Source organism: Panthera pardus, unplaced genomic scaffold (assembly GCF_024362965.1).
Source record: "Panthera pardus isolate Hobbes unplaced genomic scaffold, ASM2436296v1 HiC_scaffold_10, whole genome shotgun sequence".
NCBI lineage: Eukaryota > Metazoa > Chordata > Mammalia > Carnivora > Felidae > Panthera > Panthera pardus.
In genome coordinates, this window is record NW_026526655.1 from 56,681,171 (window position 1) to 56,706,144 (window position 24,974).

Here is a 24,974-nt window from a genome sequence, read left to right on the forward strand (position 1 = left end):
GGGAAAGAATACAAACTGTCACTAACAACCAGAGTGAAGGAAGAATGTTTATTCAGAGCCAAATGTCACTTTCTTTCAGCTATGTTAAAAAACATCACTTGAAAAAGAGGAAAAAAAAAAAACCCTGTCATATTTGCAAATGGAAAACACTATAAAAAAGAGAAAAATGGCTGCCCAAATAATCCCAAGACGTAAATTTTTCTTAAGGGGTGGGTGCTATCCTTCATATGCTCTTTTCAGAACCTAGACCGTCCTGCACACACAGACTATTAGACCAGGCACTAAGTTTCATCCCTGGTTAGCAAATGACATACAAAGAACAAAATTGCTCCCTTGAAGTTGAAATCAAAGAGCCCTGGTGAGCAGCCGTATGTCCATCAGGATGGGAGAGCACACACATGTGGGTGATGGAGGCAATCCAGAGAGGGGCATGCCTCCCAGGGGTTGTTTTAAACAATGACAGACTGCAAAATCTGAAAGTGATGTGTTGGAACATGAAACACACACGCACGCATGCACACACACACACACACACACACACACACACACTTGTAAAAAAGATCACCAAAGTCCCTCAGAGCCAAAGTTTAAAAGAACACGTGCTCTGGACATAGTAACAGTAATTTCAAAATCACTCCATTTATGACTCTATTCCTCATCTCTTTGATCACTTTGGCACACTATTCAGGAAATAACAGAAAAAGAAATATGAAGCTGGAGACAGAAAATTTGATTATAAAACAAAGCCACCCACCTTGCTTTCAGGGTCAGGAAGTACAATGGCCTTCTTTTGCAGCAAGAATGAACTTAACACCAGTGTGTTAAATAATCATGTATATATTTAAAGGAAAAGGAAATGGTTCTTTAAAAAAAAAAACTGCAACATCTCAGTCCTCTTAGCAAGTCTTACCAAAAAAATAAAAATAAAATAAAAGCAGCATACTGTGGTTCTTTCGCACAAGGCAGAGAGCGGCGTCTTCAAGTCACTATTTCCCTGTTTTGCAAAACCGAACAAAAAGCAACGGCAGAAGATGCGGGGAAGGACCTTCAAACATCTCTTGCCCTCCTGGGTCCCTCCCAGTGCCTCCTCTCCGTAGGGCCGTAGCAGCCGCAAAGATCAACACCAATGTCACCATCGGCTGCTTAAATGCCACAAAAGTACACTTAGAAATGAGAGGAAAGTGACTGACACGGATTTGCTGAGCCAGCCCCACTGCCACTAGAACAGCCTTAAATGCCCACACAAGGAGAATAAAAAGAAAAGCACATTTTGCAATAGAATAAATTCTTTTTTTTTTTTTTTTATTGAGACCGCGGAAAGTCACATGACCCTGCATGTAGCCTTTTAGGAAAGCAACCGAAATGGTAAAGAAAGGCGTGGGGGCTGCCTCCTTCCTCCCGCCGCCTCTCAGCCGGTCCCGCCGCGTGTCCGCATTCTTCTGGGCGCATCTGTGGAGCTATTAAGTGGGATAATCCCTCTGGCCTTTGATACATTTCTGGACATGATTATTTCATTACTCGCAGTATATCAGTAGGATCATAATAAAAAGGACTTCTGACAACCTGCCAAGAGTTTTGTGGCCTTGTAAACACAAAAGTGCTCTAATAAAATTTTATTAAGTGTTAAAAAGTCATAAAAAGTGAAATAACATAAACTACAAAATTTACTGTCCTCAGCAAATGCTGAAAATATCGTCCACAGTAAAATTAAATTAGCATGTAATAGACAGAGAAGCAGTGTGGAGTGGATTTAAAAGAGGATCCAGGGAAAATGACACTGTAACCCAATCTGGGTCACGGGGATTTAATTCGGATTCTTCTCCCTAAATGTGAATAAATGTGCTGATTACAGACAAGAGCTCCGGGGTTATTGGAGTCTCACACATTGTCAATACTTTGGGAGAAATAATATATTGCAGATTGTAATGAGCGGGGGAGCCCGAGCGAGCGCGGCGCGGAGCGGGCTAGGGGCAGGGCGTCCACTAGGGCGCGCTGCGAGACCGGGAATCCCCGCCCGGCGCCCGCGGGGCCGCGCCGCCCCAGCCGCGCGCGCACGCCTCGGCCCTCGCCCCCTCCCCCGAAATCATATTTAGAGGGTTTTTTTCTTTCTTTCTTCATCCCCCCCCTCCTGTGACATTTTCTCCAAATCGGATAGTGAAGTGTAAGTCGAGCTTCGCCGCAGGCAACCCTGGGTCTCCGCCTTCAGACTCGGGGTCCCTGAGTGGGGTGCGCTGCCCCAGCGCTGCTAACCCAGGGGACGGGGTGGGATCCCACACACACACACACCCCCACCCAGCCGAGCGCCGTGGGCCCGGCCGTTCCACCAAGTGAGGCCGAGGAGCGCGTGAGGCCCACGCCCGTCTCGGGCCGGGGCACTGGTGCACTCCGAGCACGACGGGTGGCCGGCCTCGCGGCGGGTTCAAGTGCACGCCCGGGGTTGGAGCCCGCGGCTCGGCGAGCGAGTTCTCTCCTGCTCAGCCCCCTCTCCGGAGTTCAGTGTGCCCCGCTGCTCCTGGGACCCCCCCTCTCCCAGCCCTCCCAGTCGCGATGAGCCGGCGGCCTGGGGCGCGAACCCGGGCGCGCTCCACCCCGGCCCCAGCCCACGGCGAGGGCTCCCCAAGAGCAACGTGGAGGCTCCGCCTGGAAAAGAAGTCCGACTTCCTCTCCGCGCTGCTCTGGTGCGATCTGGAATCGGCAGGAAATGGCTCGAACACCCGTCCCGCGCCTTTGCAGTCAGCCCTCGCTTTGCTGAAGGGAAGCAGCTCCCACCAAAGTCTTACCGCCCCCTCCCCCACGAAAGACCCGCGCAGGTTTGTAAAGAAGGGTGCGAGATCTGAAAAGTATTTGTCTTCTAGGGAGAAAGATGTTGGTGACGGAGCCCAATGAAAGATGGGGTGCTTTTTAGGTAGAGATGATCAGTGGGCCACATCTTGTTTTGCAGTTCCAAAATGATGCAAACGCAGCCAGCTGCGGAGTCAGTATTAGGAGCGTATTGATGAGAAGTTAGTGAAATAGGAAATAAATGGGAGTGACATTTCGTGGCATCGTTTTTCCTCCCGGATGTTCAAGGTTTTAAGCTGCATTTAACAATTAGCTACATTCTGCCAGAAAGTAAATACTAAGCAAACTGGTTGCCGAAGCTCAGAAGAGGTAAGTGCAGCTTCCCATATAAGACCTTCCAGTTTCCTGTTGAGGCTTGCACAGGTTACTGGGATGAGGATACCTGATACTTGTGATTTGACAGATGGCAAGAACGTTTGATTTTGATGTGGCAAGGTAATCTTTAAAGCAAACGGAGCACCCAAGGATCTTTTTGATAAAGTAGTGTTCACTTCTAGCCCGAAAGAAATGTAACTCATTTATAGTGGTAGTTATAGCCCCATGTTTTAGATTTTTTTTTTTTGTTATAACACACATGAAAAAAAAAAGCGGTCTTTTAATAATTTTTTTAAACACTGTCTATTGTCATTTGCGAAGTATTGAATTCAAAATAGCCTGGATGGGATCATTGGAGTTAAAAAAGCAAACAAGTCCATTTAACTACGGTTTGACATTTGCTAGCCAAGGCTTTGAGAGCTACTAAAAACAGAATTAAAAGAGGAATTGAGCCATTCCCTGCAAACAGCAATTGTAATGTGGTCAGTCAGTGTTGCCTTTGAAAACGAAGGCCAAGTATGTTTATGGAAGTACGGAAACAAATATTTTACTGCATAAGATTTTCTCAGTTCAGACTAAAAGTTTTGTATTTAAAATTTTATGATACACATTTTTTCGTTCATTTATGAAGTCCAAAAGGAAACTTTCTGTGTTCACATTTCAGATTGAAGTTCATCTGTCCTTCAGAAAAAGTATTTTCATAACTACTAAAAACACCATCATGACTAGTATTTTTAATTCTCTTCAGGTAGATATATGACTGGTGTAATTTTTTTTTTTTAAACAAGATTAGTACAGCCCTATTCAAGGAGTTTAGGGGAGTGAACAAGGTTTTCAAACCTGTGAGTGCATCTGTGTAAAATGGTAAAATCAAAGATTGTTGTAAGGAAACTTGGGAATTAACACATTTTAAATGAATATAAAAACACTTTTGAGAGGAGTTCTTCCCCACTATTTCTGTTTTCCAGAAAAAAAAAATCAGAGACTGTTTTCCATTCTATACATCTACTATAATCAGGTGTAAGAAAAATTATTACATAACAACAGGTCCATCAAGATGGTGGATATTTTGAATGTATTACGAAGGAAAAAGAGCATCTTGGCCTTTGGTATGTTGGAGGTACTTGAAAAGGCAAGAAGCTTGTAGAAATATTTTACTACTGAAATCAACAAGACCATTAAAATGTGCAAGTAATTATATTCTAAGTGGCCGAGAAGTATTTTTTCCAACTGCTTTTGAAACTTGAAAAATTTTGTGTGTACTTTAATTAGTACCTTTGTTAAATGTTCCAAATATTTTGTTATATGAGCTGTATGATGGAACTATTATTGGACTTTGTGGTTTTCCTGTGTACATGAACAGTTAAGAAATGTTTTATTTAAATCTTCTCTTATATGTACCATGGGATAAATTTGAACATGTACCCTGTTGGAGTAAAGATCAACCCAAGTTCATTTTTCTCTCCAAAACCTGACATTGATCCTGATCTCACAGTTTTTATGTACACAATCTGCTATTGAAATCAATTTGGACGTCCCAGTTTGTAGGGAAATTTTAAGACAGTGCAAGTTTTCCATGGAAGAATATATATTAAGGCAGGAACTAGCTAATAACCAAAATTAAATCAGGAGCTGTGCTTGTAGCGTTCACTCATTTGGATGATAACTTTTAAAGGTAGTTTTGCACTCAGGAAGGATTTCCTTGTGCTCTGTATTTATGTATATCTAAAGTATGCTACCCTGCAGTGTAAAAACTCAATAACCAGATAGCAAATTTATGTATTTTGAAGGTAACTAAGGCCAAGGCTATGAGGAGCAGATTGGCTCCAAGAAAGAAAGCGAGCATTTAAAATTATATTTTAAAATATAAACTTAATTTTAGTTTCTGACAGAAATCTTGTGGCCAGCTCATCAGTTTTCCAGATCAGTTTTAAAGCAGCATGTAAAAACTACCTTTTCCACATTAGAAGTTCATATTTAAGTTTCCTTAGCTGCAAAATCACTCTGAAACAGAGTGTTTTATGTTAAGGACCGTTCATGTGTTGGTCCCATTGATTACATACGAATGTATAAAAATCTTGTTTAAAGACCAGTAAAAGTGAGGAAATTCCAAGTCAAGTTGGCTAATTCCATTCATAATTCATCCCGAGTGCCTGACTTAAGAAACTTGCAAACAGTTTATAGCTATACATACAAAATCGGTTGACTTGCTTTGTAAGCGGGGAAGCAGGGTCAACTTTGACCTCCTTGTTCAGAGAGGCTTAAGTTGATAAAAGTATGGAATGTAGGTTAAGCTTTTCGGTTACGCAGGAATTTTCCAATCTCACCCTTTTTTTTGATTTTCACTTTTTGAAAATGTAAACAGGGAAGGACAACTTTTGTGCTCTGAAATGGGATTGACTTTCACCCACCCATTTCCTTCCCGCTTGCACATTTGTTCAGTAATACCTCTGAGTGCTGGGAGAGCGAGAGGCCCTGCAAGGAGAAAACAGCATGCACCGTAGCTCTGTCCCCTTCAGCCATGCCTACCCCCAGCCCTTTTATTCTGAGAGAACTGGACGCGAATTTAGTACTCCTATTAACATGGTTCAAACTGCTGCATCTGTGGCCATAAGTCCTTTTGGGGATTGGCAAGAAATCCCTGGAGACTTTGCGTTCTGAGTGGGGGTGGGGAGCTACTGGGGAGTCCTGTGCCTTGATAATGGGGAGCTTCTGGGCTGACCTTCAAACTGAAGCAATCATCGCTCATTTTCCAAGGCTGCACCATAGGCCAATGCCTTCCCCGAGTTTTCATGTTCAGGAAGACATTAAGACATTTTCAGAGTTTCTTAAACATTCTGAGCTACTGTAATCTTAAACCAGACGAATTTTAAGAGTGAAAACTGGCCCAGAGAGAGTCTTTACATAGTAACCTCAATCTGATGTGAACTCCAGCGACTTTTTAAAAATAAGGTCTTGAAAAGGTGGGTTTCTGGTGGAAAGGCTGCGGTCTCCTTAGAGTAGGGATCCTCGAGACCCGTTAATATCCACCAGACACGCTTCATTAAACTGGAACAAACATGACTCTGAATCACCGGCTCCCCATTTTCCTGAATGTAGGTCATTTCGTGTCCTTACAATTTAACGTCCGAAGGGATTTCCTGTCTTTGAAGTGTAGCACTTTGTCACCTGTTTGGATAGGCTCCCTAAAAGTAAGGGCTCTGTTCCTACTTTGCAAGACTTAGTGACTCCATGTTCCCTGGCTGGAGTTTCCCAGATCACTGAAGGCCGCGCACTGCAGGTGTGGGTCTTTCCTTTACAAGTCGGCGCCTGCAGATCCCATATTCCAGACTTCATTCCTCTAGGTCAGAGCCTACGAGAAAAGCCCGGAGCCATCCACTCACCTGGGTGAGGCCATAAAGAGGTAAGCTTTCATAATGAGGAGCCATCTATCAAAATTCATAGCTTCTGAGAACCGGAATAACTAGTGCTTAGGCATTAGAGTCTCTTGCTAGAGCAAAACACAACAACCGGGGATAAATGTGCCACAGTGGGCGACACCCATTTAAGTAACGACCCACGTACAAATGTGCTTTTAAAAATGTATTATTTTTACCAAAGAATGCATATTACTTCATCACCTTTTAGTATATGGATCCTACAGTTAAATATTTTTAGCGAAAATTTGCATATTTACGAGGAAAATGCGATTCCCGTTGAATAACGTGTTAGGAGACGGCCATGAATTGATTCTAGGAACTGCAGGTATGCTTATTTTTGCCAAACGATGCAACATGTGCCAAACCTCTTTATAAACTATAACACACCCTGCGAAGGAAAAGGTATTTGTGTAGATTGAAATGACCATTTAGCCTTAGTATGTCCACCACCTGATCTGTTAGTTAGGCACATCCACCAACGAATCACTACAAAGACTCAACTTGTTCTCTTTTGGAGAGGTTCACTACTTGTTTGAAAGCTTGGGCACAAATCAGGCATCTTCACAGTATCCCTCACCAAGAGTGTTTTCGTGTGAATATTAAGTAAACTATCAGAAGTTTACACATTTGGGGTGCTTTCTTTTCAGGGAACTGGATGCTCGTATACATGAAATTAAGACCTTTTGGTTAAGTAAGAGGGAGAAAATCAAGATAGATTTCTACACAGCTCCGGTTTAAGGTCATGATCAGAGAAGAAACTGAGCGTGCCTAAAGGAAGGAGTATGGGGCTAAATATGTATCTGATTTTTTTCATAATGAATGGAAATGCAGTTTTGATGTCTAGACATTTTTCTTTAGGTGGGTATTAATCACTTTGATCCATTTGATTTCTCGGGAAGAAATTGTAGCCGTTGTAACTGAGTCCATCCTACTGGGTTGCTTTCTCACGAGTGGCATAGGAATCGTCTAGAAAGAAACATCACGTGCACAAAGCATCCACCCAAGGGGCACACCTCTCTCATCTCTCACAAAGCAAATGGTAGGCTGTCCAGCAGAGGAAGTAGACTCAGATTCATGCACTTGTCTCATGTTTTTGGTGATCTTCTCCCTGGTCCCTGCTCTTGGTAACTGTAAGCCAAGTGTGTGTGTGTGAGTATCAGACGGATTCTCTAGCTCCCAAATGAAAATTCTGTCTTTAGTCACACACTCCTGTACCTTTCACATGGGGAAAATGTTCCAATTATTCCTTGATTACATCACAGATCATATGAGAGCCAGACGGGTGGAAACAGGGTACAGAGCAGCTGAATATCTCTGCAAACTCGGAGCACTTAAAAATACTTTGAAGACACACAGCTGCTCTCTCTTTTTTTAATTGTTTTCAGTAAAACTCCAAAAACCCCACAATGTGTACCTTAAAAGCATCAGGAGTATTTTAATTGGGTAATAACCATCCATATTTTCCTTCTGATAAAAGGATTTAAGAATGAAATTTTATGATGATTATAAACTGTAGTACTGACCCAAGGGACAAGAACAATTATGAAAAACATGTCCTACATATTTGGCGTGATGTGAATTTAGACTTTGAAATCATTCATCTTAAAGGCTCCAGCAACTTATTAAAGCTTATAAAATAATATTCACATAATGACAACAGGGTAACTTACAATCATGATTGAGATGATGTCATCAATATTGCAGTGGGGCTCCTCGCCAGAGACTGAAGCTGACTTGGTCTTTGCCCCTTGGGTTTCTGATAAAACTAGATATACAATAAAAGAGGTCAAAGACGGTAACAGATTTTGTGTATCCGAGATCCCCTTTTGGTCAATGACTGTTTTACAAATGCTTTTAGCACATCATATCATTTCCCCTTCTCCCCCTCCTGTTCTCTTCTCTTTCTTTCTTTTTTTTCTTCTCTCCTCCAGTTAAAATTACCAACCACGAGAAGGAAAAGTGATTTTTGGAAAACATGAAACATTGGTGAATCGGAGTCTGACTACTAAATTTGGGAGTGGATCTGGACAAAATGAAAGTTTACATCTAGCAGCTGAGCAGCTGAGGATGAGTTCGGCTCACGTGAACGTGAATCCCCAGGTGAGGGTAAACCACCACACTTAGCCCAGCTTCAGCCAGGCCCCAGGATGAGAGTCCTCTCTGAGGGCAGGAGCATGTCTAGCTTTGAGTCAGTGCTTGCTGCCAGCCCTCCTGATACATTAATTCTCACAATAACCCTTTTCTTTTTTTTACATTTATATTTATTTTTGAGAGAGAGAGAGAGAGAGAGAGAGACAGAGCGTGAGCAGAGGAGGGGCAGATACAGAAGGAGGCACAGAATCCGAAGCAGGCTCTGGGCCCTGAGCTGTCAGCCCAGAGTCCGATGCGGGGCTCGAACCCACAGACTGTGAGGTCGTGACTTGAGCCGAAGTCAGACGCTCGACGGACTGAGCCCCCCAGGCGCCTCTCTCACAGTAAACTTTCTGAATGAATTCAAGACCGCTAGGGAAATTGCCAGATTTCCACGATGTGGGCGAGAACGGGCATGCTAAGTGGAGGGGCTGCCTGTATCCGAATTTGTCTTAAGCCCAGCCCTGCAGAACCCCAGCACTTCTTCCTCAGACACATATTCTATGTTAGCAGAATTAAGCCCTTTCGAGTATACATGTAGCTGTAAGTGGCTTGTACCACTGAAGTATTAGTACTTTTTAGCATGACCTGCCTCTGCTATGATGATAGAAAATAGCCAAAGATTTAACCTCTGCCCATGGGCCTGGGTTTTGTTCCAGCTCCGTTGTGTGACCTCTGGCAGGTTACTTAACCGGTCTGAGCCTTGGTTTCCTCACTTATAAAATGAAGGCAGTGACACCTCTTTGCAGTATCAGTGTATTAAGTGACCTAATATTTGTAAATCTGGAACACAGCTTGCCGTCAGTAAATACATATTATAGGAGTTGCAAGGAAAAAAACACGATTGAATCTTTGATCTCGCCTTTTCGTTACCTAAAATTTTAGAGATTGTTCAAGAAAAAAAGGGCAACTAAATGCACAGGTATAACACTAGCATCTGCTTTCCACCCAGAGGCATAGCCCCGACCTCAAACTTGAGATTTCAGTGTGAAATCCCATCATAATCTGAAGGAGAAAAAAAAAATTTTGAACACAAAAGAACTTAATTCTTTTTACTCCAAGTGATAACCTTTACTAGGCAACTCAGGTTAAAAACTGACCCACAGGCCTTGAAGTACACTGTTTACCTAGAGAAAGGAAAAAACAAGTAAGGGAAAAGTGTTTGGGGTCTATGGATAACCCAAGAATGGCAAAGCCCGTGCAGCTTTTTTCTGATTTGCATTTTACACAAATTCTTGCGGGAAGTGGCTTTTATATGCCAAGTTTCCTTCTGTGGTTAGTTTCTATGGGCACTTCATGAACTCCTGAATGTAAGGACCTGGAATAGAAATACTCACACACCTGCAGCTAGCGTGGTATGATTGGCATCCCCATCGTGTTGTCACTGACACACAAAATAAACTTAGGATAATTGCTGCGTAGCTTAGGCAACAGAACTACAATAACTGTTATGTCTGAGTGTATTGTAACAGTCTGACAAACCGTTTGATCTACTCCAGAAATAGAGCTGTTCCTACACGTGTCATTCCATTGCTATCCTTGGATAGCAAAACCAACCGTATTGAGGTTTGTGGTCATTATGTTTTTGGCCACACTTCACTGAATTTTGGGCTTGAGATCTTACTGGATATCCTTGTGGCAACTGCCTAGTTGGGATTTGAGATTTGCTTTTAAACTTTGGATAGTCTGTCTTTGCTCTTTACAAGTGCCCAGTTGTCTAAGAGGACTTTCCAATTTTTTTTTTCTTGATTACACTCAACTAAATTATAGGCAAATAATACCTCTAAAGCTTAGTTTTTCCCCTCTGGTTTTCCCTGCTGAACTACATCCATATGCCTAGATGTCCTCACATCTAAAGTATGACTCCAGGGGCGCCTGGGTGGCTCAGTCGGTTAAGCGTCCGACTTCGGCTCAGGTCATGATCTCACGGTCCGTGAGTTCAAGCCCCGCGTCAGGCTCTGTGCTGACTGCTCAGAGCCTGGAGCCTGTTTCGGATTCTGTGTCTTCCTCTCTCTCTGACCCTCCCCCATTCATGTTCTGTCTCTCTCTGTCTCAAAAATAAATAAACGTTAAAGAAAAAATAAAATAAAGTATGACTCCATAAAGAGTCATTCTAAGATTACAAATTAAAATATATATTCAATCACCTGGACCTAAATCAAATGGTACCTTTTGGAAGACTCTGGTTTGTTCTCATCCTTTTGTAGGTCGGTGGGGAGAAGGCGGGTGGGATGTGGGGTCCTCGTTTGTAAGGAGAGAGCATCCTACTTGGAGTAATAAAGGATCAGGTTATTCAAGAAAGTAGAGCATTAAGAGCTAAATTTTGTGGTGCCTACCTCAGTGCTTTAGGAGATCAAAGGAAAGAAATACCAACGAGGACAGGAAAAGCTAGGAAGGGATTCTCCAGAAGAGATGGGTTTGCAACTGTGTTTGGGGAAGGTGGGTGGCTTTGGGTGGATGAAAAGAACATATCCAGTAAGGGGGACATAGTGGGTGAAAAGTGCTGAGGCAGGAACGAGCTCAGTATGTTCCTAGACCTGTAAGGATTCCAAGTGTGCCGTGCTTACTAGTCTTTTTGTCCAGAGACCGCTAGTTTTCCCAGGGACAGATTTGACAGTCTGCACACACAGAGGTCTACTTCATTTTAGCTTTGTGTCTTGCTTCTCTCAGATCCGGTTAAAATGCTATTCTGGATTGTGTCCTTTCCCCGCTTAAGACCCGGGCTTGGCTCTCCATTGTTCAGTCTCCCTTAGATTGCTAGCAAGGCCTTCATGACCCACTCCCTCCCCACCTTGAACTTCGTTGCACCTCTGGCCCCTTCTTGCTCCTCCCAACCCAGCTTTAAGCCACCTGGGACCCACCATATTCTCTTTTGTCTCTGACTTCACATTGTCCCTTCTGCAGGAAGACCAGGTGAAGGCTCCCCCGCCGTTTGCTCTCACAGCTCCCTGCAGGAAGCATATTTTGTCTTGATTTCTTGCCTGATATCTATCTTTCCCACAAGACTATAAACTCCTTGCAATGAGAAACCATGTCGGGTTGATCATGAGTGGCCAGCACAGAGCCTGCTCACCGCCCCCCCCATCATTTATTCATTCAGTCAAAAATCCGTATTAAACACCATACGCCAGGCCCCAATGCAACGGGGAGCAAAATAAGCAAAAACCCTCTGTTTTTATATTCTGCTTGGGAGAACAAACGCCAAAACTAGCTAAACATAAAATACATACAATGTATGTATTTATAGGCTAGCATAAACGCGTAAGAGAAAATAAGGCAGGAAAGGAAAACAGAAGTGTCTGGTGTGCAAGGAGCTTTAAGTGGAGTGGCCAGGGAAGGCCTCCTGAAGACCGTGACGTTTGAACAAAGACCTAGAGGAGGTGAGGTGGTGAGACGTGCAGATACTGGGGAGGAACAGGCGGACTGGGGAAGGAGTAGGTGCAAAGGCCAGGACTGGTGTGCCCCAAGAGCATCCACAGGTCAGTGGGCTGGAGTGCAGAGAGCAAGGAAAGTAGAATGTGAGGTCAGAGCACGAGGACAGTGTGGGAAAGACATTAATCATGGGTATAGGATTGTTGCTTGTTGCTATTACTTCCTATAAGCACTTTGGATTGGGAGACCCAGAGAAACCAGGCTGTGCCTTTTCTGCTTTAAAGACTATTTCAATGACAATTTGGATGATTTACAACATGGAACAAAGCTCCGCTAGTAAGCCAGTTGAGTAAAAAGATACCAACCTAAGCACCCCCTGAAGGTCTTGAGCAAAATGCAGAAGGACCCTATGTGACATTAAGGGGCACCTGCCCCCAACTCGTGTTTTGGTTGGAGATTTATGCCTGGAGGTGAAAGAGCATGAAAGTTGGTAACTTCAGTTACCAAAGGGTTTGGGTTTAGAGTCCTCCCTTTACAGCAGAAGGCAGAGGAGTGTGTGATTATCTAATGACAACAATATAGAAAATAGTTGTGGTTTGAGTTCCAAGAACTCAGTTTTGGGAAGCCTTGTTCTTTGTCTTCTCCTCCTTTACTTAGCAATTAAGTAACTCATTTTATCAGGTGACACTCAGCACCATAAGGAATGAAATACCTAGTCACTCTGAGCCCAGGACAGGAGTTTCAGACATTCCAGAAAGGGAATGGAAGGGGAAGAAATTCCTTTTTCAAAATACCTCTCCATGGCTGCAGACTGCAGGGTTCGTAACGTGTGGGGGTCATGGCAGTGCCTTCTGTGCAGGACACCTGGCCCAGCCGGCCGTGTGGAACGTCACTCAGCACGCCCGAGGGGCTCCCTCACCGCCCGCGCTCCGCCAGCACAGCCTGCACACCAGCCTTCCTTCTCTCAACACTTGGCTGCCAGCCATCTGGCCCCCATGACCGGAGCCTCCCGAGCAAAAGGTACACAAGAAACGGGCTGAATGCATACCACGTCTTTTTCAAAACTGGCAAACTGGTCATGAGAACGGCCTTCCAAGCCTTAAGGCTTGGGTTCAGCTCTCTCGCAACAAAGAAAAACAAATCTCTGTGTTTGTCCAGAGTCTAGAACACATCCAAGCCCTCTGACTGCCGTAGCACACAGGACATGGCATGGAGAACATAAATGCACCAGACAAAGAAACAGCACTATAGAGAAAGCTATTGGTGCTCAAGAACTACATAACAGGAAGGAAATGCGAAAAGACACGATATCCGTGAGGGAGGTGTTGATGCTTCTGTTCTGACCTAAGTAAGGCTGAGACAGGGTTTGTGAGGCAGACATTAGCTGCTTCTCCACATAATGTTATGCCCTTAGCATGTGATTGGAGTTCGGGGGTCTTTCTTTCTTTTCTCTGATCTCCCCCTTTTGTCATTGTTCGTGAAAGTAGCTGAGCTTCAGGTTGGCCTGAAATCCCGTGGCACTTAGAGCTACATGATCAAAGTCTGTTGTAGGCATTTGGGCTGGTGCCAACAAAGTTCAGGTTGTGCTTCAAACAGGGCTTCGGGCACCTCTCAGCCACGGGCGAGGGGCTGACTGGGTTTGATCTCGAACTGTGCGCATTTGGGGAGTCTCAGGTCCCTTGTTGATAAGCCCTGCTTGGCAGAGCTCTGCTTTAATTAACATGGCCCTCGGGTTGGTTCAATTTCCCATGTTTCAGCACCTCACTGGGTGTAACCTTATCTTTCCATTTCGTACGCATGATGGATCTGAAACGGCACAGGTGAAGTTTGTCTTTGACTTGACAGCTGGATTACTTCCAAGTTTCACAACTACAGAAAAAAAGTCCCAAATCCCAGCTCTTCCTATCATTTGGCATTTTATGGAGCAGGCGCAGTGGGTGAGATGTTAATATGGTTAGACACGCTTCCAGCAAAATGAACTTATCGCTTAAAAGTTTATGTATCTACTAAGTATAAGTGTTAGAGGCAAGGGAAATAAATGAATGATAGATGTAGTTGGGGGTGACGGCGAAGCGTCTCTGAGAAGCTTGGAAAGAGGGCAAGTGATTGTCGCCAAGCATTAACGTACTTAAATAAATGAATATAATTGAAGGAGACAACATGTTTCATTACCTTTCGGGAAGAGTGTTCAGATGAAAAAGGAGGACAGTGTCCTGAGGAGCACAAGTCCTGCAAGACGCTTCTCTAGTCAGTTTGAGGCAATCTTTGGTAGATAGTCACACGCCCCTTTTCCTTTGGTTACATTTCCATTTCTCTCAACCTTTTTTTTTTTTAAACCATGAAACCTCATCACCACCCCCAAACTTTGTTTTTTAAATCATGCTCATTAGCATACTGAGAAACTCATTTGCAAAACATACCTGCTCTGGGACTATAGCATGGCCCAAAACACAAGGAGAGGAATCACTCCGGTAGTCTGAGACTGTGTGTGTGTGTGTGTGTGTGTGTGTGTGTATGTGTGTGTCTTGAAGTGTTATCTGTCCTTATCATGGTCCACATGGAGCATCTTCCGATACTATTCACTCTCCCTGTGCAGATTTCTAGATAATGACAGCTTCTCAGCTAGTGTGATACCAGGAAAGTGTTGTTAAGGGTAGGAGAAAAGGTATTTCTGTACCCTGGAAAGGGATATCCTTCACTACAGGTAGTCAACACCTTCACATATTCATCAGTTTCTCGTGAGTTAACGCGAGACCATGACCAGCTTTGAAAGATGTGGGTCCAGGTAATACCTTTGCCACTTACTAGATGTGTAGTTTTCGTCCTGGCTCTGTGGCTCGGTTTCTTCACTTGTATACTGGGGTTATGAAAATATTTTGGAATGGCTGTAAGTATTAAACAAGCCAACATATGCTTAGTGCCTGCCACAAATATATTTCATATTGTTTTGTTTCTGTTATGATTCCTTATTTCAGAGATCAGCAGATGTCAACATGATTTTTATAACACACTAGAATTCTCTAAACAAGTTCCCCAAAAGGCCATTGTTAACAAAATGTGCATTGTTTCTTTTATTCACCATTGCAGAGATATAGCCAAGCATTCAAAGCCACCACTCACAAGTGGCTCTCATCTTGCAAAAGCCAAAGAGGTTTATAAATAGAGTCCCTACTTTAAGAATTTTACTTCCTGGGGGCACCTGGGTGGCTCAGTCAGTTAAGCATCCAACTTCAGCCTAGGTCATGATCTTGCCGTTCTGAGTTCAAGGCCCACATCGGGCTCTGTGCTGACAGCTCAGAGCCTGGAGCCTGTTTCTGATTCTGTGTCTGCCTCTGTCTCTGTCCCTCCCCTTCTCATGCTCTGTCTCTCTCTCAAAAATAAATAAACAAAATCAGGAGACTATAGATGCTGGAGAGGATGTGGAGAAATGGGAACCCTCTTGCACTGTTGGTGGGAATGCAAATTGGTGCAGCCACTCTGGAAAACAGTGTGGAGGTTCCTCAAAAAATTAAAAATAGACCTACCCTATGACCCAGCAATAGCACTGCTGGGAATTTACCCAAAGGATACAGGAGTGCTGATGCATAGGGGCACTTGTACCCCAATGTTTATAGCAGCACTCTCAACAATAGCCAAATTATGGAAAGAGCCTAAATGTTCATCAACTGATGAATGGATAAAGAAATTGTGGTTTATATACACAATGGAGTACTACGTGGCAATGAGAAAGAATGAAATATGGCCCTTTGTAGCAACGTGGATGGAACTGGAGAGTGTTATGCTAAGTGAAATAAGCCATACAGAGAAAGACAGATACCATATGTTTTCACTCTTATGTGGATCCTGAGAAACTTAACAGAAACCCATGCGGGAGGGGAAGGAAAAAAAAAAAAGAGGTTAGAGTGGGAGAGAGCCAAAGCATAAGAGACTCTTAAAAACTGAGAACAAACTGAGGGTCGATGGGGGGGGTGGGAGGGAGGGGAGGGTGGGTGATGGGTATTGAGGAGGGCACCTTTTGGGGTGAGCACTGGGTGTTGTATGGAAACCAATTTGACAATAAACTTCATACATTGAAAAATAAATAAATAAATAAATAAATAAATAAATTTAAATAAATAAATAAACATTAAAAAATTTGTTTAAAAAGAATTTTACTTCTTTTTGTTGTGGGTCTGTGATTTTCCAGCCAGTGAAGGTCATAAGATAAGGGCATAGGTAAGGATTTGGCTAGTTAGGCTGTCACATCTTCTCTTTTACAAGACCAAATATTTGTGAGTGATGCTAAGCTGGGAACATAGAAAATCGGCCTCCTGGCCTTCCTTGGCCCTGCCAGCCACAAACATATAGTGGTATTTGAGCAAGTTGATGGTTTTTAATTTATTTGTTATACGTTTAAAAATCTGTTGAAGCTTTTTCTTTATTAACATGCATTATGCTTTCTAATAAACAGACTCAGAAAGTGAAAAATCGACATTTAAGTTTGAGTTGGTGGCATTTAGCATACAAACATTGGAAGGCCAGCAAAACAAATTTTCGGATGCAGGTCGTGTGCAATAGAAAGAAATGAGGAACCATGTATCAAGGATGGCTTATATACTCTCTTGCCACCCAGAAATTCTCTGCATCGCTGCTCTGGGTATGGAAGTGACCGGTGACTGTGACTGGTTACAACACTGATCCTATTTTCATGGGGTTCTTTTCTGTTTGGCTGACTTATAAGAGTTTCACCATCACGTGGTCCCAACATCATCACAGCCCCATCACCAGCAGGAAAGATGCTTTTCCTGCCAGGACCACTGCTGCTAGGAGAGCCAGATCTTTGGGCACAGCGAAGACTCAGGACCCCATGGCATGGAATGTGAATCCTGAACAAAATATAGCTGTGTCTTGAACCAGGAGCCATATTCTTTGTACTTGCCTCACGCTGTGAGCCACACCCAGCAGCTGCTACCAAATTTGTACACCTGTTGAAAGTTGTTAAGATTCCCTAAGACTATCACAGCACTAACTTCTGGAAAACAATGATAGCAGAGTAACAGTTGGGTGGAGGGTCTCCTGTGGGAGCTGACCTGGGAGGTGCTACAAAAGATTGGGTTTTTAGATTTCTAGAAGAAAAGGGGCAATCTGAAAACAGAATCAAAGAAGTCTCGCGTAGTGAAGGGAAATCATGGAGCTGGGGTTGGTAGACTGGAATCTAATCACACATTCAGAAAATATTGAGCTCTAGGTTTCTTCCATCTATGACTTTGGGTGACACCGTGTATCTAAGTCATAGCTTCCTCTTCTTGAAGGCGAGTTTAATAGAACCTCCTCTACTTCGCATGATACTGTTGAGGCAAAATGAGTGATGATATATACAAAAAGTGAAAGGATATCTATATATATGCAAGACTTCTATCTTCTCTCCTAGACTCGGAGCTCTTAGAACACAGGGTCTCATATCTGTATACCCAGAAGGCACTTATATTAAATGATTGGATATGCTAATTGCTGACTGTTGACCCCGAAAAAGAATGTTGCCATTGGAGGTGTCGAGTAGAGCAGTAGTAGAAAGCAGGTCCCGGAAGGGAACACTAGCTTGGAGCATGCATGTGAGAAGTGGGCCCCTAAGAAGCTATTGCTGTCTGGGACTATAGAGAAAAGAAAGTTTAGATTGGGAGAGGGAATAGCCTAAAGGATTCCTGTCCAGGTCTTTATTCTGACAGAAACTTGTGGGAAAAGGTCCCAGCTCTCTGACGCTGTGAATGCCCGTCTGAGGCAGAAAAGTCAGGTGAAATCAGTTAGGGTGTTCTGCTCAGTGCGGCTGAGTGTGATGGATGGCTTGGTATGCTGTTTATCTGGTGCAGGTTGGTATTTCACCTCTGTTTTCATTAGACTGATGGTAAGGTAATAATTCTTTCCTCTGGCTGAAAAATCTGTCTTCAGCCATTTGTTGATCTTCTTGAACAGGCACTTCAGGTGCACAGAAGTCACCCTAAAGGAGATTTTGAATGAAAACTTAAATAATGCTGGTCGGCGTCCGTGGAGCTCTGGAGCAACACAGGCCATCTGTGAGACTTGCTGTGGTGGTTTGGCGCACAGAGTCTCCCATTTACTCAGAGAACCAGCCTTGGGGGTGCCTGGGTGGCTCAGTGGGTTAAGCGGCCAACTTCAGCTCAGGTCATGATCCCACGGCTCATGAGTTCAAGCCCGGTGTCGGGCTCTGTGCTGACAGCTCAGAGCCTGGAGCCTGCTTCGGATTCTGTGTCTCCCTCTCTCTCTGCCCCTCCCCTGCTTGCTCTCTGTCTCCCTCTTTCTCTCAAAAAGAAATAAACATTAGAAGAGAGAGAAAGAGAGAGAGAAGCAGCCTAAAAAATGGACCAAGGTAACCACACCTCCAGGAAACAAAGAGCCAATGTCATACTTTTGTCTCGAAAATTTCAAGTTTATTTGCAAACTAAGTGAAGCCAGGGCAATCTTCATGGGGTGTTTCCCCAAAGTTGTGTGTGGCAGTGGGAAGTGCCCCAGACAGGGATTCAGAAATCTACTCCCTGGTTCTCACTATGGGCAGATTTTTTCCTATCTCTAAGACTCAATTTCTTCATCTCTGAAACAAATAATAGTATATGCAGTGGTTTTAATTGAAAGATCTTACCAAGATAACATAGCTTTTGGGTTTTCTCGAAGGCTAGCAGGAACACATTGGAAACAATGACAGAGGCTTGTGGTGTTAATGAGTTGCAGCTCTATGGCCCCTCCCTCTTTCCAACCATTTTGATGAGGAGCATAGAAAGCAAGAGAAAGATGTTAGCTCAGTTAGCATTGGTCAAGGAAGCCATCTTCCCACAACTGACAGGATAGGTCCTTCCAAGCAATGTTATGGGTTTGTGAGCTGAGGAGTAGGTGATCAGACCTCTACTCACAGAGTGCATGAAGTTGCTTTATCTGCAGGGACCAGCTGTAAAGTTTCACCCACTTAGTAGAGTATAGTCCAGCCATCAGGGGACATAGTCGGGATCTTGAACTACTTGTCTCCTCTTAGGTTTCCCATTCACAATGAGAGTCGTTTCCATCCCATCAACCTGTGGGGACAGCTCGTCCATCCTTTCTGTACCACAGGCTCCTTATCTTGACAAATTGTTCTTATTTAATATAACTAGGGTGAATGTATATCCTGATTTGTCCTTAACAGCCCTTTTTGTGCCAGAATAAATATTATAACACTCTCATTAACTTTCAAAATGTTTGGGTTTGGACAGAAAATTATATGACACCCCAAATACAACAGATTAATTTTTCTGTAGGAACCTTCTCCACCCCCAAGGAATGCCTCATGTATGTCACTAATATCCTCTCTGCCATCATCTTTGTTTATGACATGCAAATACATATAAATTGTTACTTTATAATTTTCACATGGCAATCTGTATTCAGCAATATAATTTTCAAGCTACTCCTGACTGGATGGGGGGAGTCATTATGAAGAATTGTAATTACTACAATATAATGCTTCCAATGAGGAAGGTTTTTCCCCCAAATCCTTTGGTGAAGATAAACTAATATAACTTCTGTGGCATGTCAATCAAATGTAAGCTGTAAGCATTATTAATAATTCTGAAATAACAATTCCAACTAAAGAATTATTTTTATTCACTCCCCCTTCAATTAAGCAATTAGTCAACAAATATTTGTGTAATGTTTCCTGGCTCTATTTCCTGGAAATACAAAAATGAAAGACAATCTCTGACCACAAGGAATTGATAGAAAAATGGGATAAAGAGACAAGCTCGTGAAGACAGTCTGGCTACGGTAGCACAGAACAGAAGGATCCAACTCAGCTTTAGGCCACATTACGGAGGTGCAGGATGCTGGTGAGGGATGGCTTCCAAGAGACATGGAGTGTCTTAAAGGGCGTGTAAGAGTTGGCCAAGGAAGAAAGATATGAAAAGTGTTTTCTTCCAGATCTTTTTAAAAAGTTTTTAAAAGTTTATTTATTTATTTTGAGAGAAAGAAGGAGAGACTGAGTAGAGGAGGGGCAGAGAGAGAGGGAAAGAGAATCCCAAGGCTCTGAGCTGTCAGCAGGGAGCCCAACCCAGGGCCGTTTCCCACAAACCATGAGATCATGACCTGAGCCAAAACCAAGAGTTGGACGCTCAACCAACTGAGCCACCCAGGTGCCCCCAGATTGTTTCTAATATTAGGAAATAAAATAAGGAAGAAAATTCAAAAATCAGGAAACATTTCTTTGCTCGCATACTGACGTCTTCCTGTTGATTCTAAAGGAAGCTCTTGTTACCAGCAGAGGCTTCTGGTAGTCTGGAGGACTCAATGGTTGAATAAGCTTTCACAGTTAGAAGACCCTTAAGAAGCTAGAATTCTATGAAATCACCTTCCAGTACAAAGTTGTGATCCACATATGGAATTTCAAATTTTCCAGTAATCATATTACGAAAGTAAGAAGAAACAGGTGAAACTCATTTTGATAATATGTTGTATTTAACCCAATATATCCAGAGATATTATCTTATCATATAATTCATTGAACTATTTTTGCAATCTCATTTCCACACTGACATTTCAAAATCCAGCATGTATTTTACACCTAGAACACATTTTAGTTCATAGTAGTCATACGTGAGGGCTAGTGGCTCTCGTATTGCACAGTGTGGTTTTATGACATCAGAGCTCACTGTGGTCACAAGTAAAAATGAACCCAAAGTGCCCTGACTTGGTTTATTCCTGAATATTAATTCTCTCACATATATGAGGAGCATATACTTCTTCAAGAAGGGATAAACAAAGATTCCACAAAGATCTGTGTTCTTTCCTAAGTATTCCCTTATATTTGACTACCAGCAGTTTATGGCAATAAGCCCTATACCTCAAAATATAAATGTTTTCATTGTGGGTACAAAGCATTTTGGGCTTCACAGGTTAATTATAGAGTCCACTGCCACAGGGGCCAGTTTGTGAATATGATACAATTCAGAACCAATTATTCCATCACAAAAGATGTGCTCTAGGCAACCCTTCATGTGTAACATCACTTATGGTAAGTGTTTTTCTTTCTGAAATAGTTGCATTGCTATCTGTATATGACTTACTACATTTTGTGGGCCAAGACAGAAGAACGATATCAGGATGAAAGTCCTGCTAATGAGTCCCCTTGGGAAGGCAGTGATCTCTGGATCTCCACTTATGTACCTGTACAATGGCAGTCATAATTTGGGGCCCAAGGTCTTAGTACCATGAAGGTAGGAACAGATACCTCTTATCTTTCTTATTCTCAGTTTAGCACAGTGCTGATGTCAGAACAAATGTCTCCATCTCTAAAAGTGTCCGTGAGGGGCGCCTGGGTGGCTCTGTCGTTAAGCGTCCAAATTCGGCTCAGGTCATGATCCCATGGTTTGTGGGTTCGAGCCCTGCATCAGGCTCTGTCCTGACAGCTCAGAGCCTGGAACCTGCTTTGGATTCTGTGTGTGTCTCTCTCTCTGCCCCTCTCCCACTTGTGTTCTCTCTCTCTCTCTCTTTCTCTATGTCAAAAAAGAATAAAGACATTTAAAAAAAAATTTAAAGTGTCTGTGAGATACACAGTCATCCAGTGAGTCACTTTTTCTTAATTCTCTTTAATGGGTCACTCACAGTTTGTGACAAGAACGTTACTAATTGCACACCCAGTGCCAGTGGCAGTGTGGAGTCATCGAGGAAATCACTGTTAGCTACAACCCGTATAAAAACGGATTATTCTCTAGAGAGGCCACATGCCATCCTGAGAGAATGCGGGGCTGGTGCCTCAAAGTTCTTAGGCAGATGAGGTACACAGCCTGGGGCCCACTATGTTAACTGCAGCCTTCTCAGCTGTGAAAAATGAGAACAGCAATCCTTCCTGCTCTAGAAGAGAGTTGTGCTTATTAATTAGTTTGTATTTCAAAGTGCTTCCCAACTGGCAAGTTTCACTATCGAATTAAGGAAAACTTCCTTTCATTTTATCCCCCGCCACATTAGGATGAAAAGAAACTGTGCTCACTGAGGCTGTGAGAAAATTGGAGGGGATTCAGGCAAAAAAGCTAACAAACCTGACTTCCAAAGGTAGTGGCTCATTTCCCCAACTGCAAGATGGCACCCATTAACGGACCTTGGTAAATTAGGTATCTCAAAGGGCAACCGAATCTGCTTTCTGAAGAATTACATTCGTTTTAGATTTAATTTTTATGATCCCTTCAAGAAAAAAAAAAGAAAATGAGCCAAATCACACTGTGATGGTGGATTTGAAAATGGAAACTTCCCCTTCTTCCGTACGAAGTGGTATAAACACTACCGTGTTTTCTTGACACTTGCTTGTATCCCAACTTTTAGATCTTCAGATCACTTTGTCTTTCTAGTTTCTATGCTAGTTTATGCTAGAAATTATGCCCACCAGACTTCTCTTACTAAGGGTTCTATTGTCATCTGAAGATTAATTGTTCAAAAAAAGAGAGTTCGCTCCTACTCTCCTTGTGGGTAACTGTCCACTCACCTTTTTGTTTCTTTCCATCCTGTGGAAACGCAGCTGCCCAGCTGGGACTGTGCTTCCCAGTCTCCTTTGCATCTCGCTGGGGTCATGCGACAAGTTTTCACCAGTGGAAAATGAGGAGAAGGAGGGCTTCTAAGAAGTGAGTGTGCCTCTTCACTGTCTCGGAGGGCTGAAAATGATTCTGAGACGTAGACAGAAACCTGAATCCTTTAACCCACAGATAAGGAACATCTGCTTTGGATTATTATCTGAGTAAGAAACACTCTTCTGTTGTGTTAAGCCATTTTTTTTTAGTTTATTGTTACAACAACTAATGTAACCCTAACACATACACTGCCAAAGCTGACACTCTTCTCCAAATTTCCTATTATAGTTGTCTTTTGCATGTCTGCCAGACCACAAAATTTCTTTAGGACTTTGATGACACCCAGTATAGCTCAGAGCATATAAGGTATTTTAATAAATGCATGTGAAATGGGGGGAAAGAAGGAAGAAAGGAGGGAAGGAGGGAGGGTAGAAGGTAAGTAAGAAGAAAGGGAGACAGGAAGGGAAGGAGGAAGGAAAGAAGAAAGAAAGGAAAGGAGGGAGGGGGGAGGAAGGAAGAAAGGGAGACAGGGAGGGGGGAGGAGCGATTGAATCAATGTGGACGCATTAAAGGTGACTCACTTATTTTCCTTTAAGCTTTCCAGCTCAACATGCCCATCCCTCCCCCACCCTCCATTAAGTTGTAAAGCAGGGAAATATTTTTCTTTTCTTCATGGCCTTCCAAAGAATGGACACAGAACCACGAGAGAAATCGCTGGCCAGAGGAAAGCAATCCCTTAGAGAAAGCAATCCAACTATCATCACCCTAGAGAGCTGGGCCACCGCCAACATCTCCATCAGCAAGTTGGAAGAGTTGTCTGACTTCCCAACACAATAAAAATGGAGACATGAGCATCCAGAGCCCTAGCCAGCACAATTACATGAAGCCAAAGAACATTATCACTTCTGGGTTGCAGGATTTATGACCAACTGTGATGGAAAATAAAGACAGGGATACTTGCCTGAATTCATCATTCACAAAAGGCAATACGTTTTAATCATAGAGAAGTTGTATATATTGTACTTTTTAAATGAAAACCCTAGCAAACAGAGCAGAAACAGATGCCAGCATCCTAGAGAAAAAAGAAACATGAAAAAGATTGCCAGTTTGCTCCTGTTTAGAAGATACGCAAGTGATATCCTTTATTGTTGAAAAACTTTTAAATGCACCGAGGCAAGCATTTCTATCGTGGTGGTTTCCTGGATTTGGGAAACTGTTTCTAAGGAGTAGGCTTGTATTCGGCATGGTGTCTGCTGATCTAGGAATCAAGTAGTGAGGATAATATGCCACTTCGAGGAAGCCTGTGATTTCCATGTGCCATGAATATTACTTTCTTGCCAGTGCATCTGCCCTGAACTCCCCTGGAACCATGCTCTTTGCCCAGCAGAGCATTCTTAGGTATTATTACTGTTCTCAATGGTTGTCTCCACTCTAAGACGTATACCCACCCTATGAGTGAAGGCTCATGGTGTTCCTGGCCCAGGGCTGGCACGTGATGAATACTTAGAAAATATCGAAGAGCTCTGATTAAGTTGTGATTTTATGTAATTAAAATTCTTCACACAGATGATCTGTTTTCACTGTTGGCAATGAAAAGGTAAACCAGTATGGTTTTAGAGTTCAGCTGTTTATCAGAACCAAAATTAGCCTCAGAACCACTGAAAGTTTAAAAAGACTGCTTGAGGAAGGAAGGAAGGGTCTACATAATCCTTCAAACACAAGATTCATTCTATCAATGCTTGGAATAGCTCCTCGAACCCTAAAAGTGAGTTTGTTTCCAGAACACCTGAAACAGAGACCACATTTTTATGATGTTTGCCTTCCACAGTCAAGTTTACATTAGGGAGCTGTATTTTCCTTATATTTATTTTGAAATCATTTGAGTTTTCCAATGAAATAACATTCTCATTTTCTTCCCTCTTCCCAGATGAACACATTTATTGTTTTAATCATGAAGGGTTCTACATGGGACTGTGGTTGGTGGTTGGGATGCTCTGGAGTGGTGCACTTGGAAAAGAATGTGTTATTTGCATTTAAGAAAAATACTTAGTGGGCTGAATGTCTAGCCACTAAAATAACAGTTCATGAAAACACAGTTATCCCAGATAGCCTTCCAAGAGTGGCAATCAGATTTCCTAGAGTCCAAGAAGAGGATGAGAACTGTGAGGAGGGGCAGACCAGAGGGACAAACTATATTTGGAAGCAAGAGTAGGTCAAGGAACAAAGGATTTGAAATAGAGGAAAATAAAGGGGGAACACATGGGTCATCTCCTCTGTAGATATCCAGTTTGAACCTAATCTTAGTGGGAAGTAAAATCAT

At 42.9% G+C, this 24,974-nt stretch overlaps 1 long non-coding RNA gene across 2 annotated transcripts; it reads left to right on the plus strand.

Moving 5' to 3' along the window:
- The first annotated feature begins 2,137 nt into the window (after positions 1 to 2,137).
- Positions 2,138 to 24,580, plus strand: LOC109269608 (uncharacterized). Of its 2 annotated transcripts, XR_008423886.1 has the most exons (5): positions 2,138 to 2,810; positions 6,501 to 6,559; positions 8,507 to 8,675; positions 12,937 to 14,014; positions 23,251 to 24,580. It is a non-coding gene; the product is annotated as an uncharacterized LOC109269608 (long non-coding RNA). The 2 variants fall into 2 exon arrangements; XR_008423885.1 differs by lacking the exon at positions 23,251 to 24,580 and having other exon boundaries at positions 12,937 to 16,021.
- Positions 24,581 to 24,974: the final 394 nt, after the last annotated feature.